General features: G+C 43.5%; 1 long non-coding RNA gene across 1 annotated transcript; it reads right to left on the bottom strand.

Moving 5' to 3' along the window:
- Window positions 1-7,118: 7,118 nt before the first annotated feature.
- On the bottom strand, window positions 7,119-15,461 carry LOC149916474 (uncharacterized). Its single transcript, XR_016469938.1, has 3 exons — window positions 15,357-15,461; window positions 15,064-15,257; window positions 7,119-7,236 (listed from the first exon to the last, which is right to left on the bottom strand). It is a non-coding gene; the product is annotated as an uncharacterized LOC149916474 (long non-coding RNA).
- Window positions 15,462-16,292: the final 831 nt, after the last annotated feature.

Raw genomic sequence — 16,292 nt, 5'->3', positions numbered from 1 at the left:
GTTATTCACCAGGCAGCTTCACAGAGGGGAAAATCTGGAGCTGGGTTTTTTGAGGGCCTCGACAAATGGTGGCACTAAATGTGATGGAATTTCATACTGCTGTTTTGAATTTTTAAGGTGATTCATAAAGGAAGGAGTTCTTCCAGCTGCACACTTTGGAAGGGATGCTGAGCTGGGCTGCTGTGTGTCACTGAGCATCTGTTAAATACCTGCTTAAATAAGGGACTGCAAAACTAAGGGATTTTCACAAACTTTCATATGAGTAACCCTGGATTAACATTAACATTGAGTTAAGCCATCCCAGCAAGGAACAGCAGGTCAGATCCTGCTACCAGAAGTAACAGGACACCTGGTGAGTGTGCTGTCCCTGAAGCAAAGGCAGCCACAAGAAGCAGGGCCCACACCAATTCAAAAGGCAAGGAGATGCCTTGGGAGACCTGGGCTGGGCTGGAAAGCACATCTCTTGCTTGGAGATGGGTTGTCTTTCACCACAAAACATCTGCTATGAAACTTTGTTCCCAGTTTAGCTCTATCAGAAGTGCAGGATGGAGCCTCTGAGGTGCAGGTCAGACAGGACCCTGAGTACCTGACCTGCAGGTCATGGACTGCCTTCCATAAGTATTAATGTAGATGAATCCTGCTAATGAAAGATGAAAAACTGATGTGGATATTTACAGGACCAGAACATACGGGTTAATTTTGTTGTAAACATTTTAGGAAAAAAATGCATCCCACTAAGAAAACATCATTGGCATCATGTGACAATTCAGTATTTCTTACTGAGCCCCACTCACGTGTAATAAATACAAACTTTGAAGTTGCTTAATTTCAGCAACTTTTTTTTCCTTGACCCAGATATAAACAAGCTTTTACTACTGGGACATGAAATGTTCCCACAGCAGTACTCATTTCCCCATCATTTATTTCTGAATTAGAATGGGGGAGGTTTTCTTCTTTTTTCATTACCTACACTGATAGTGTCCTGCATTATCTATAAGCTCGGAAGTTTTCTTCCACTCCTGGTCTGCTTTCTCCATTAATTTGGGGTATAACTCTGGCTAAATCAAACTGAAGCTTTTAAAACATAAATGGTGGCTTAGGGTTGGCATTAGTAGACAAGAATAAATCCTCTTTTTATGAGTTTTTTTTGTTTGTTTTTTTATTAAGGGTAATTTAGTTTAAAGAAACAGAAAATGAAATTTAAAGAGTGATGCTGGAACATATGTTAATTTCAGGTGATTAATTTAACTGGAGGGACAGATGATGAGTGAGAAACAGCTCTGTCTGGAGCCCTGCAGCACGGATCCATTGCTAGCTGTCCGGAGTCCCAGACAAACACTTTGGGCTGGTTTTGTTAATTGATCCATTAGCATCTTTTCATTCTCCGCAGGGAAGAGAAATTAGGAAAAAAAGATGGGATTTTAAAGAAAAGGGGAACCAGCGAAAGACAGGGAAAAACATGAAGCATATGAGGAAGAAAAACATCCTGAGGTAGATATTCCCTCAAGTTGGAATTAAACTATTTTACCCATAAACTAAGTTTGCTCCCTGTTGATGCGAACTGGTTTCTTTACAAATTACTGGGCCTAAGCTTATTTTAAAATATTTTTTCAGGGCAACAGGTGAAGAACCAAAGATTCCCTTTCCAGTGGGGCTGATGGGGGGGGGGGCTCCCTCGCTCAGCCTCCCCATGAACAGTGACCTCAGGCTCCCCAAAGCCAGCACCCAGCATTCCTGTTTGCATCACTGAGGCAAAGCACAACAAAACCTCTTAGGTTTTTTTTCTTGCATTTTCTTCTTAACTTTTCCATTTACACTGAGGTGTTTCAGCAGTAAGTACATTACATAAAGAAGTCCCACATCAACACAGGCATCTGGCAAGTGCTGCTGGTTGTGGGGGCGAGGCGTTAACCATGGCGGGGCCGATGCTGGCAGAAGGCTCATGGCTGTACATGGGTGTGTGTGCACGGCCCCATGGCCAGAGGCAACCACCTGGTTTCTTTGTGTACCCATTTCACCAAGACTTTCATTCCACACATGAATTCTGACTCAAACCCATAGATCATCAACTTACCATCAAAGGAATGTTTTATTGTCGGCAAGATTAAGATGTGTTGAGCATTAAAGCTACATCCCTGGAAATCACAGTAACTGCTAACAATCTTTTTGAAATAGAGCAAATTACCTTTAGTTTTTACTGCCAGAGAGGAGAATGTCCATTTCCAAAATATGAATTTTTATTATCATTTTATCTCTCTCTGTTTTTATGAAGCAAAAGCTATGAAGCCATTTCAAACGTAAATTACTTGAAAGTTCTCCTTCTTAATTCCCACCAGAACTAAGCTCAGCTCCTCTAGATCAAAGTGTTTTGAAGTTCATTTTCCATGCCTATGCCGATACAATTATGATATTTTTCACTTCTAAGGAACAGAGCCTGGAAATCTACAGATCTGAACAGTTTAGGACAATAGTCCCATCTTTACCGTGCCACATACTCTGCATTTTATGGATGAAATTCTCATTCAAGAGCTGTAATTCCTTATTTGGTTCATCTTTGCCTTCTCCTGAAATGTGTACCTGGAAAAGCATTCACAGAAAGGTTACAACCAACAGCAAAACCAACCACCCTAAAGCCACCATTAGTTTGGGGCCCTTCCATCTATTCCACTCCCATTGGAGCTCTGGGTGTCCAATGATTTCTCACTTTCATTCTCAGTGTGAAAGCGCCCCAAATTCTCCCACTTAGCAAGCACTGGAAGCAATGCAGAGAGAGCTGCAAAGCTGCTGGATCTCCGTGAGAGGCAGGGAGCGTTTTGTCTAAAACGGACCTGTTTCAGTCAGCATACATCATGTGAATTGAGCTTTAAAACTTCAGCCAAGCTCGCAGCTCGCAGCCCATCAGGCAGTACATGGCGGGGCCATTCGGGGCCCCTGGGACCTGCATTCACTTCCCAGCTTTCTGCAGCTTTCCTGGGTAGGGCCCTGGGGAGCAATCTTCTTCCTTCCCAGCACAGTTCATCTTCTGCATAGGAATAACATACCTGCTAATTCACACCGCTCTGGGAGACCATGGCAGTAAAACTTGCAAACATATGAGAAATAGAAAAGCATGTAAATGTGATTCAAACCCCATCTGAAGTTCCTAACTACAGTTTATCTTCTTTCGCTTTCCCTGGCTAATGCTTCCCCAGAGCTGCTCTCCTGAGCTCCGTATCGGTCACCATACTGCCCTCATTTCCAGGTCAGCAATCCCCACTTTACTTCCCTTATGGAGAAGAGAGGTTACACTGTTAAGATGCAGTCTGTAGTTGTTTCATGTCCGTGACATGACTGAACGAGGAGCTGTACTGGAAAAGGTCCCTGGGATCAGGACAAAGCAGCAGTCAGCATTTACAAAAGGCAGGAAAGCCTGTTTACAAAGGGCAACCAGAAGGTTTGAATGCTTTAGCAAAGTGACCACTGAGCAAACAAGCACAAGTCAGTGCCATGTCGCTGGGTTTGGGAACTCGGTGTTGTCTCCAGTCTTCTGTCCCCAGGAAACCATGAGGCTGCTGCTAAAGGCTTGGTTGGTAAATGGCATCAGTGCTGCTTCTTAATGCCAAGGCGACATGAATTCACAGGAAACATTCTTTCAAACGGATGAGTTTCTTTTCATCAAGAAAATTGGCTGGTGAAGGTGGCAGTGCTGAGCACAGGCTTTCATAGTTGTGTCCTGCGATGACTAAGAAAGCAGTCTGATATATGAAGGTACATTTCAGAAAGCACGCGATGAACAGCTGAGTTTTTAAAAGAGCCCACGTCTCCCAGGTATCACTCACAGACATGGCTTTTGGAGGAGCCACTCCCATGGGATGGCTGGGCCTGGTGACAGAGGCTGGTGGCATGATGGTGTCATGGCGCCGATGCCAGCTCTGTCACTGCTGCCTCGCTGCAAACAGGAGGAGCAGCACACGAGCTCTTACCCACGGCTTAAATGCAGCATCTCATCCGCGGTACATCAAGCCCTGTGGAAGCCTCATTCACCACCAGACCTAATATTCAAAATTTAGAAACGCCATCTGGTAGAGACTTTGTTAAGTAAAAATATCTTATTACGGAACATAGATCTTGGAGAGAGCTCGCTTTCTTCCCTTATGCATCTGAGCGTATTGAACTGGACAGTCACATTTCCCTATTTCTGGAATACTTCCGAAGGTTTCTGACATTGGGCACGTTCCTAAGCTGCAGAAAAAGAATCAGCTGTATTATTAATGTGAAATTAGTAGTAACTCATGACGTTTGAGTTATGTTGCTGCAAGGTATCTTTTTTACCAGCTTTGTTTCTCCTGGTAAACAGCAAGTCCTCTAATTGCAGATATAAATCTGTTGAGGTATGAATGCAGGGTTGAAAGTGATGAAAGTGTTTAATAAAGTATGCCCCAGAAACAGAGAACATGACTAGATTGAACCTGTTGACCACAGGGTTTGGGTATGGTGATAGAAGCTCACACTTCTGGCCACACTTACACCACATGATCGATGGAATGGGGAACAAACACTGAGTCTGCTCAGTGTAACTGTTCCAAGATATCCGAGCAGCCGATGAGGCATGAAAATCCTTGTTAGCAGTACAACTACTGATGGCCTCTTATAACAGAGAAGAGCATAGATCATATGCACCTTGCTAACAAACAGCAAACATCCCGTTTGGGGTTTTTCCCCAAAAAAAGTGAAGTTTTATGAAGTCATGCTTAACTTTCAAGGCCCGAATCTCAATGATTCAAGCTCTTATAACAGACCTCTGTAAAACTGAAAACAGCTCAAAACAGTGGTTTAAAAAAAAAAAAAAAGGGGGGGGAAAATCGCTGTTTTTAAAATTCTGTCCAGCTCAACTATTTTACAAAAGCCATAGAATCTTTGTCTGAAATGGTGTCTTGGTGTTTTGGTTTCAGTGTCATATAGCATTTACTTATTTATTACTTGCTATTATTGGCTGTGGATAAAGACAAATTCTTTTCATTAAGGTTGATTATCCTAATTGTGGACTCCCTGTATTTCACCAGCACAACTTCTCTAGTGTCACAGACCTCTTCAACTCACAGGCACCAATGAACAGGCTGAGATAAAGACGATACCTGAAGTCTGCACTTATCCCTACTGAGCATCGGTTGTGGAATGGGTCATGACATTTCTGGCCTTGGAATAAAATAGATGGTAACTCAATACAGAGAACAGGCTGGATTTCAGGGCTCATTAGGCACTATTGCATTTTGTCCCCAGATTTCTGTCCCACCTGAAGATATTGCTTTCAGCTGGGCTGGAGCCTTTCCCAGCGCTACAGGCATTTAGTGATGGAGCATAACATGGAAACTACTTCTCTTTAATGATAACAGAGATGTTCCTGCCACACAAGTTTTCAATACGAGCTCGTGTCTTAAACAGCATTGAAGAAAACAGAGGCAGATAGCTGTATCTGTGGCAGCTAACATCAGCCCCTCCTCACAGACCTCCTACATCCAGAACAAACCCCACCAGCACGCATCAAAAAACAAGCAAGAAACAAAAATCAGGTGCAGGCATGGCAATTTTTAAATCAGTTCCCTGGACTGAGTGCCACTGAAGATTAAACCAATAAAAAAGGGTTTTTATGAGGGAACTTGCATGTGAGAGGAGCAAATCGGCAGAAGCCCGAGCTGGCGTGCGGTCCTGAATTAATAGCTTAATGTAATTCAGTTCTTGCTGGTTGCTTGGAAACTAACATGGAAAAAAAAAAGTGAAAGCACAAACCATAATGGGTGTAGAGGGCTTAATAAGGAATTATTGATGCCAATAAACTGTTAGACAGCCTGATTTATTTCTAACAAAATCACTCAAAATGCACCTTTATTATTATATGTTATTCTGAATAACAAGGTTCAAGGCCGAAGAAGACGAAGCGTTTGGGCAGGCCGCAGTGCTGATGCTGGGCCTTGTCCCTGAACTCATGGCAGGCCGGCCGCTCCTTTTAAGCGTAAGCTAACTGAGGTTCTCTGCCAGGAAAAGCAATGAGGCACTTGTGCCTTCCTCACAGTCAGCTGTCTGGAATCAGCCCTGCAGCTCTGCTCAAACCTGGGGTCGAGTTTATGAATGCCGGCTCCCAATGAAACTGCTTTCTGAGGCAGGCCTGGCTGTGTGCCCACACTGGTTTGGGAACGTTTCAGTGCATCCTTGTAGCCGTGTCCATCGGCTGAACAATAACAGACCCTAACCAGTCTCTTGTCATTCCAAAGATGGACAAGTCCTCTCCTGGGATGGAGAATCCCACCCGGGGCTGCAGAAGATGCTCATGAGTACCACCCCAGTGCCACACTGGTTTCAGTGCCCAACGCACCAAGCGTCCCCTGCACTACTGGCTTTCCCACCTTGAAAGTGTTGCTTCAAGAAAGCAGTTTTTATCCTAATTATTTTTGGCAGGTATTAGGTCAGTTTAATTAGTTTGAAATTCAGATGAACAGCCACCTCCCTCCTGTAATTCATCTTCAACACTGAAAGAGGAAAACGCCGTTAAAATTAACTCTGGCCTTTCAGAGGCCATCCACAGCCACCCAAATAAACCGACTTTGTGCTGCAAAGACAAATCCTGGCAGGTTTTGGGGGGTAAGACTGATCATGCCAGGAACAGCTTTGGAAACAGATTTCTCTCTTCCTAATGTGCAAGAGATGTATAATGTGGATCGTGATATAGAAAATATTGTAAAATATAACAGTGTAAAACTAATTTTAAGTCTGCTACTGATTTATCTGTTATTTTGAGATATCCAATAGATAAGAGTATTTTAAAAGTCTCTAAATAAAGCGAATCATTATTTCTTACTAAAAAGGGAGCTTTTAAATGATCCAGTTACTGAAAAAACAACAAAGTATAATTTCTTCTGAAATTTCGCAGTTTCCTCTCCCCTCTGTAAGCAATCTACAGTAATAAAGTATAAACACAGAGATCAAGTGTCACAACGAAAATGCTTAACAACTTAAAAATGGTACATTAAACCCCTACAATCTCGGGTAAGACAAACAAAATCATAAACTCTTTTTATTGCAATTCCTGACAAACTGCGGATATAAATAGAATTTAACACAACTAACTTATTTGTCAGTCTTACCCTATTATTCAGAAATTATCTTCTCCATGTCTGTCTTCTTTATGGCTTCTTAAGCCAGCACGACAGGAAGGCGAGACCATTTCAGAGTCTTTGGTCAGCAGAGGTCTTCGTGTGCATTCTGGAAAGGATGGAGGGGAGGCTGTAGCTTTCAGGCTTAGAAGCTGGACAACTCATTCAGAGCAGACTGCTCTCTGAACTAGTCAATTAAATGGCTGTACAGTAGAGTTCCCCGAATAGCTGTGCGAAGGCCCAGCCCTGGTAACACCCAGCTGTGTGATGAAGCCATGGCTGATGCAGCCTTTTTGCTGCCAGGTGCTCTGTTTGTGCTCCTGATGCACGGGTTAATGACCATGTTGCAGGTGTGGGTGGAAGCACAGGTTGTAAATTCTCCCATAGGTATTTTTATTAGAACAAACACTACAGCTTAAGACTATTGAGAAGGCATTTAATGAAAACACCCTTGCCTCCACATGCTCCCTCGGGCCATAAGGCAGCACAGTAAAGAAGCCCACAGCTGCTCAGTGACAGTAGGACCAAACCCCAAGGACAGAGTTCACAGGACTGTGGCCCAGAGATATTCTAAAGAAGTTCCAGTATTCCAAAAACTCATTAGCTAAAACGGCCATATGCTGGAAATTATTAGCCTCTGCCTTATTTAAAGTGGGCTTCACTAAATAAAGCAAGTACGGACAACCTTGACGTCTATCATCACTATTTGAAACGTGTATGCATGATTTCACTGTCAGGCTGGGCTGCTTGCAGATGGCGTGGTGAAGTCAGACAGCTAGGGAATGTCAGATTTTTTTGTTCTGTTTCATAGCTGTTTTGTTGTGTGGTTTTTTTATTATTATTATTCAGACGAAGGTGACGTGAGAAGCAGAAATAATTTGACTTGACGCTATTAACTGAAGCCCAGTTGAAAGGCTTGCAGTCACCAGACTCAGATGTGACCTCTATGCTGGCCAAAACGGTCTGGGGAGTCCTTGAGATGGAACGGCTGAGAACAAACATGGGCTCTCGGATGCTATTTTTGTACATTCATTTCCCTGACTTTAACCACACTGTAGCTACTGAAAATATATGTGATTAGCCTGAAGATGTTATGCCAGCAAACTACAGCTCAAGACAACTCTCATCAGAACATTTTAATGTAAATTGCTGTCTCCTTATTGTTATCTAAGGAATTAAGCTGATTTATTAAAGTTCAGGAGCCGTCTCTTCGTCTGTAAACCTTTTATGGTGGACGTAATGAGAAGGGCTCATGAGCCTTTTCTTCTGGAAGGAAGAGGATGTCCTCCTGAAGTTCAGAAATGTCAAAGTCCTTTTATTTTTATTTTTATTTTTTATAGCTGCTGGAATAAGTCATTGCTTATTGCTATTCTGCATATTAATTCATGGGTTACATATACTGCTATTGATAGCCAGAGCAGGAAGTCCTAAAATCTAATGTTTTTAATGGGAATGTTGGCAGGTCCTTTATTATATCAAAGGGAGCGGTGGTGTTAAAAATTCACATATCAAAAACTATCAACACATGATAAATGGATGGTGAACTGTTCGTGTCGCACCACTTATTAAGTTGGTACCATAAATTATTACACCATAAAAATCGATGTTTATTTCAGTCTTTCTCTCTTTCCATATTGCTTCAGCTATTCTCTAGAACTCACTTTAAAAACTACAAGAAGAAACAGAAAAGCAGAACTGCTGCCATGGCCCAGCACTGGCTGTGGGGCCATCAATGGAGCCTGCACACACTGTGCCTACAGCCCTCCCAATGAGCGCCATGCAGGGCTGTGTTCTCTCCTACACTCACAGCAGCAGCATTTAATATATTCTCTGGTTTGGCTTTTTTTTGCATTCGTTATCTTCGTAATGGTACGGTTGTATTACTGTAACTTATCACATTAGAGCACTCTGCCAACCTTTCCATTATTCACCTAAACTTCAGCGTCGAGTCATGAAGAATGACTGTATCGCTTTGTTTGCTATCTGTGTGCACAGCACCAGGGATTTGGGTGCTTTGAAATACCTCCTTCATCCTGAGAGAAAGAATCCTTTTTCTGTGGCACTTCTCAGCCACGGCAGCAGCATCCATAGGCACAATGCGCCGCGATGGGCAGGAAGCTTGCTGACACAGCACAGATCCTCACTCATAAGGAATTATGCTTCAGCCACACTTAGGTTCTCAAAACACTCTCTAGCTGTGAGTATATTGCACAGTTAACTTCTTGCTGGAAAATCAGGAGCAGCAAAAGCAACAGCGGATTTCCAAGGGAAAACAGTGCTGCATCCCTGCTTGCATCGCATCATTACGTGTGTGATCAACAAACATCGTCCTGCACCCATCTATTGGGAAAGATATCACACGCACATCGAGCAGCAGTGTGACAGATTCCTTTAACACAACAAGAGAAATAGGTTTGCTATGTTTTCACACTCATCAGAGTGTAAAAAAACTTTCTACATGACTTGTTTCTGCCAGTTTGGTTTCAGCTCATGCTAAGCACGAGGCGCACACCGGTGTGATGTGATTTCCCTGCTTTGCTTTGCCTGCAGCCTTCCTAACACTCAGGGCACTTGCCTCTCTGTCTTCCCCTGCACAGCTCATAGTGCCTTTCTGCATTCCCTGAAAGAGGAGGATCTATCAAATACTATGCTCAATATACAAGCTGGTTAAAAAAAGAACCTTCCATAATGGCCACAAGACCTGAATTTATTGCTGGAATGTCAGAGATCTCACAAACAGCAGCAGCAAAGAGCGCATTATCTTTACCTCTGTGTTTGCAGCATATCCTTTCTTCTATGAAATTTTATGACAGATGGATTCAAAGGGGAAAAAGCAACAGGCCTCAGAAGCTTTTATGATTCTTCTTACCTCATCTGTATTTGCAAAACACCGCAAGCCGGACCATGTTCTGGCTGTTTTTATGCTTGTTTTTACAGCAGGGCACACTGTTTGCCATAAATAATAGAACTGAAGAGCAGAAAGTTATCAATAAGCCTGATACGGCTAAAAGCTGTAAGAAGTGATTCCAGCATTCACAGTAAGTGAGTCGGGTGTTCTGATTCTGACAGGGCAGGCAGCAAATCCCAGTGGCCAGGGGAGAGGAGGCAGCTGGCTTCGGGTTTTAATTATGATGCTGCGATGGATTTTCATGACGGCAAAACTATCTCCCATTCTTAGTCATTTGTCTCGCTCATAAAACACATATAAAATCCTTGCTGACCCAAGCAGGGTGCCCTCGGGACCCTAACAGAACATCAGAAGCTTTACGTAAGTACTGCGCTTCGAGGTGATAATGGGGTGCCACCTTTTGGATGGATCATTTCTTCATGAAATAAATATTTCTGTGTGAAACTCCTTCATCCCCTAATAAGCACAGTAAGGAAAATATCTATTAAGCACAAAGCAATCCATTAAACAGAAGCAACTCCCCAGCAAAGCAAAGCAGCACAAGTGCTGCTTATGGGCACTAGGTGGCCATGCAAAACGTGGTGCCAAAAACCCCTCTTCCAAACACAGGCTGGAGCCAGCACACCAAACCTGATGTATTACACTGCCATGTCCCAGCACATTGGTGTGCCCAGCTGCCTGCCCTGGCAGGGCACGGAGTCACTGAGGCTCTGGGCAGCAGATCAGAGCAGGCTGTGACTTCCGATGCTGACCAGCTGGGGCATTTGCAGCACTTGGCCAACAGAAGGATACTATTCTTCCTAGAGATGCTATCAGATGTTTATTTAAAAACTGAAGTCTGAATTTTGGAAGATATCTGAAAGTTCAAACATTTAACTTCAGCAACCTCTAAACAAGAGTGAAGAAAAAAAAGAAGAAGAGTGAAGAAGAACACGTGTCTGCCTGTAGCTCTAACAACTTCATTTTGGACTATTTATACAGTGGGAAAAGAGGAAGTCTATTGTTGGTCTCCAAGGCAAGTGCCTCAGATCTCAGACAAATTCTCCTAGCCTATCCATGAAGAAAGGAACACTTTTATAGGCTGCTTGTTAGCCGTGCTCTGAGGGATCACAGGGCCCCAGGGGTCAAACACCTCCATGCTTTTCCCTGTGCGACCATTGGAGCAGCTCAACCAGCTGACATCCAGGGATCGTTTTGCAGAGGAGCCAAAGACAGAAGTAGACTCGTAAGTCCAGCAGGAGGAAGGTGCTGAGTATGAAACAGGATCTTTCATTCTGCACTCTACCCTATTACCTCCAATTTATATCATCTTCCTTGCTTTACATAAGCAGCAGCCTGCAGTGTAAATCAGACCCGCACAGCTACTTGCTATGGAGAATTACTCTTCATTGCTGGGCTTTTGACATGAAAAAATATCTTTGCATTAAAATCAAAAGAACAATCTCCGAGGAGTGTCTTCTCAGCACTCAGACTATCATAACAACAGGGCATGGTAATAAATGAAAAATCATGCAATTTCCTTCTCCATGCAGTTGGAAAGGTTTAACTAATTAAACCAATTATTCTACTATAATGACACAAAATTAAAGGTGGTGGTTTTTTTTTTTCCCCCCTCGAAATATACAAAATTAAAAATTGCAATCTAATCTAATCTTGCATTTAAATTTCTCTGAAGGATACGTGCCAGTGCTGCTCTAGGACAGACATGTAATGAATCACTCAGACACCACATTCACTGCCTATGCCATTACTGCTTCGTCTGTTCTTTCCATGTTCTGTTGGGGTTTGTTGCCCATCCCGTGATGTTTACACACAATAGTCCAATTTCTCACCCTCAGGAGCAAGTTTCCTGGCAGCCTGGGATGGCAGTTGAGGTCTCCCTGTGCCACAGTCACCATTGCAGCCCAGCCTGTGTCACAGCCCAAACCAGCCCTACCCTGGCCTGCCAGGAACCAAGCTGGGTGTGCTTTGACCTGTTGAGGAAGATGGATGGGCTGAGATGAGAAAAAGGTAAGACCCCAGGCTTTGTCCATCCCATTATGTTCAGTGAGGAGTGGAAGTGTAACTCGACTTTCTTCCTTGGCTTGGATAAGGCATCCTTCAGAAACAGGCAGTGCAACAGTGCAAAGATAAACTCACCACGTTTATCGCTGTTTTAGAAATGCTCATTTTTGTTCGTATAATCTTCCTTCCACCAATCTTCGTAACAGATTTTAGTTGCATAAATGATGTCTCTAAGACTGTATATCTAGTCCCTCAGTTTAAACTAATGCTGAATTTTGCACTCTTAAGCAGCTGCTATTGCTTGTACCAAAATCAAAGTTAAAAGATGTTGAAAAATTGCAGCCTCGGTGATGGCAGCTGGCAGGATAACAGCAGCATTACTGCTTCTGCTGTCAAAGGACAACCAAAAGTAATGCATACAGCGGTGCAAAAGCTCTCCCTGTGACCAAAGCTCAGCCTCCAAGCCCTGTGTGTGTGCATACATCACACTGCTTCGCTGTGCGTATCCTGGCACAACTGCAAGGCCCAAAAATCACTGCTGCAGGGGCAGCAAAGCGTGTGTGGACAAGAGAAGGGAAGAGGCAGAGCCCCTGGGCACCTCAGAGATGCTGGAGAAAAGGAATGGGCAGTTTCACAAGGCAAAGCCCTTTTGCAGGTCGTTCCCACATACTCCAAATATAATTCCCTTACAAAGTATGCTGTTGTTTTTCAGGGTCCCTATAAGTTGATGTCTCAGGAAATTATTTCATATTACAGATATCAGCTTACATTTAAAAAAAAAAAAAGCTTGAATTTAACTTATTTTAAATCTAATATTTTTACATTTTCTAATTGTTTTGACCTTCACATCTCAGCTCACAAAACTTTGCGAGCAAAGCCAACCATTTGCCCATGCTGCACAATGGCAAATCTGACTGCAAAACAGTGTTTGTGACATCTATTTATAGCAGATGCAAAATCCCCACAGGAAGCTAGTAAATCCCCTCCTCTGTATTCAAGTATCAGGGCCAGAGCACCATATTTACTATGAAGGAATAAGGCTTCATCATCTGATCCTGGTGATTGATGTTATTCCCATGTAATCTTTCAGATAAATGATTCCTCCACATCTCATTTACATAACTATTTTATAACAGTGCGAATTAGTTCTTCACACTTCTGCATGTCTCAAACATGATTTTTTTTTTAACTGAGCAATAGAAACATCTATCAAATAAAAACTATCTCTGAACATCATAGGATACAACCAGTGTTAAGTATCTCCTAATAAGCCGCATATTGATTCTCTTCAGGCAATTAGAAGGTTCCATTTTTTCCATCAATTCCTTCACAATGTAAATACAGACAAGAAAATCCAATCCGTACATGAGGAGCGAGCAGAACACAGGGCACATCTCATAGGGCACCATAAGAAAAGCAGCAGCTGGTGATGCAGGTGGAATACGATACAGATAGAAAACCAGAATGCTCAAAAAACTTGCATTTTCAGCACCAACACTGGATTCCCAGAACATCACTTTTGTTCTTTTTTTTTTTTCTCCCTATCAAACAGCTTCAGACTAAACTTAAAAAACAACTTTACGTGTAGACTTGGAGGAAATTGGAGGCAAAAGAACCCATTACTTTCAAAGTAATCTGTTTTTCCTTAGATTACTTCCTTCGACTTTAATCTCAAGATGATTTGAAAACAGGCTTATGGCCATGAGTGTGCACTGTGGTGGTGCCAGAGCAAAGGACTGCATGTCAGGAGGATCAGCACCAGATGGCTTCATGCCTGTGACCACAGACTCAGTAGGAAACAGCTGCTCAAGGGTCCGGCAAAATCTCATTCTGGGTGAAGGCTGCAATAGAGAACCTGGGAGGGCTTTGTTGGCGTGAATGGATGCAATTAGCCACAAAGCTCTCACAGTTCACCTGCCACAGATATCTAAGGCTCTTCTGCAGGCAGAGTACTTCAATTTCTCGGAAAGAAAAAGAAACACACTGAGATAGGACAAGGGGGAATGGTTTTAAACTGAGACAGGGGAGTTTAGGTTGGATATTAGGAGGAAGTTTTTCAGCCAGAGGGTGGTGAGGCACTGGAACAGGTTGCCCAAGGAGGCTGTGGATGCCCCATCCCTGCAGGCATTCAAGGCCAGGCTGGATGTGGCTCTGGGCAGCCTGGGCTGCTGGTTGGTGACCTGCACACAGCAGGGGGTTGGAACTGGATGAGCATTGTGCTCCTTTTCAACCCAGGCCATTCTATGGTTCTATGATAAAAATTCTATGATTAACTTTTCTTGAGGGACAAAATATGAGACCAGAGAAGAAGCTCAATATACAAGATAATGATGCTTATTCAAATCCAAGTATTCCAAGCTTGTTTTCAGTTTAGAATCATTGCTGCTCAACAGGTTTTTGTGGCCACAGACTGTCCAACCGTGTGCCATATAAAAAGAATTTTAACTTAGAATTATTTTAATTTCAAAAGTATTCATAAATCAGGCTTCAGATGAGCACTTTGCTGCTGGCAAGTGCTAGCTAAATAGCAGCATAAAGTGTGGAAGAAAGAGCAGGGAGGTACAAAATCCATCAGCGAGAAGAAATCTCATTTGCTCTTAATTTTTCATTTCTCAGAGCTCTCTGCACAGCCCCACACCTGTGAGCTCCGGGGGGGTGCAGCCCTGTGCTGGGCTCTCAGGGCTCCCAGGGTTCACGTTCTCTATGAGAGCTGTGTTCTGGCCCAAAGATGTGCCAGTAACATCCCTCCAGTACCTCGCACCCCTCCGACACATCACCTCATCCCAGTGGCTCACAGCACTGTGGGCTGGTGGGGCCATGGCCGAGCTGCAGAAGACATGGGGCAAGGAGCCTATGAAATATCAATCCCTACCATTAACAACAGCCAATTTCAGGTGCTTTTAAATATTTGATGGTAACGGTGGACGGTAATAGGAGATTGTGTGTAATGATAAATGGAAAGCAGCCCTCCACATGCAAGTTTTTGCTCTGCTCTTTAAAAAACGAAGCTCTGCTGTTACTCACTTTGCCATCACCATTAGCAGGGCACGGCCTCTCGGTGATGGGGAATGCTGGTGGTCCCTCTGGGCTTCGAGTGGGGCTGCTACCAAGTTGGACACAGCACATCCCAGAAGTGAGGCCAGCGATGCTCAGCTATTTCTGTACCAAGCCTTGCTCCGTTGCCATGGCAGCGCAGCGCCCAGCCCCAGCTCTGTTGCCTGCATGCATGCAATCTGGAATTTCATCTTTTTCTACACAAACGCGTGCACAATTACTTCATTATCTGATAGAGAATATCAGCATTACTTCACACTCACCACACGTTGACTTATTTCAGCGTGATAGTGCTCTTCACGTGTACGCTGACAGCTGTGTGGTGTTTTGCATAATTCATATTCCTGTATACTATATGGAGTCTTACATAAAGGCATGACATTCACTGAAATGTAAAAATAAAAGAAAGAAAAAGCAAAAAAACCACACCACCAAAAATCAAATTAAAAAAAAAAAAAGATGTAACCACAGAATCATTAGCAGTACAAAGCAGAGCCAGAAAGATGAAGAGTTCCCCAACGAGATGACTTTGCTCCCTGCAATAGCACAAAATTACAGAACTTGGTGTCAGCACTGCTGTAACTCTCTGAGTTCAGTGGGAATACATCTCTCCTAGACTTGTCTTTGCTGGCAAACAACACTGTGCATTATGGATACACTCATTTACATTCCTTTCAAGCTGATGCCAGTGTCCTCTTCACAACATTTTTTTTTTAAAGACTTGGTGAAATTTGCATAAACTATGTGAAATTGTCACCTCTTACAAACCAAAGATTACGATGAATCCCAGCACTTTTCCCTTTCTCCTGGCACCTGTGACACACCTGGCCAGAGGTGGCTGGCGTACCTTCAGCCCCAGTCTCTGAGGGCTCTTCCCATGCAGAAGGTGCTGCAGTGCGAGCCGGGGGCTGCGGGTGGTGCTGAGCCCGAGGCCCCACTGCAGGCTGTCCCCCGCACAGCTCTGAGCTCAGCCGCCCCATCCCCGTGGGAGGAAGGACCTGGAGCTTCCATCACCATCCTCGTCATCACAAGGGATTTTCTTTCTTTGGATCAGCCTACGTGACACCGTGCCAAAACAAGCAGCCATCCTTAACTCCCATTTCTATCTTTTGAACAGCAGAAGAAAACATATGCAAAATATACTCAGATTATTCGGAAAGCTTAAAGTAGGCAGTTTCTGCTTTGGACACTGCAAAGAG

The sequence above is a fragment of the Phasianus colchicus genome, chromosome 11 (assembly GCF_987193195.1).
Source record: "Phasianus colchicus chromosome 11, bPhaCol1.hap1.1, whole genome shotgun sequence".
NCBI lineage: Eukaryota > Metazoa > Chordata > Aves > Galliformes > Phasianidae > Phasianus > Phasianus colchicus.
This window is presented reverse-complemented; position numbering and strand designations above follow the sequence as displayed.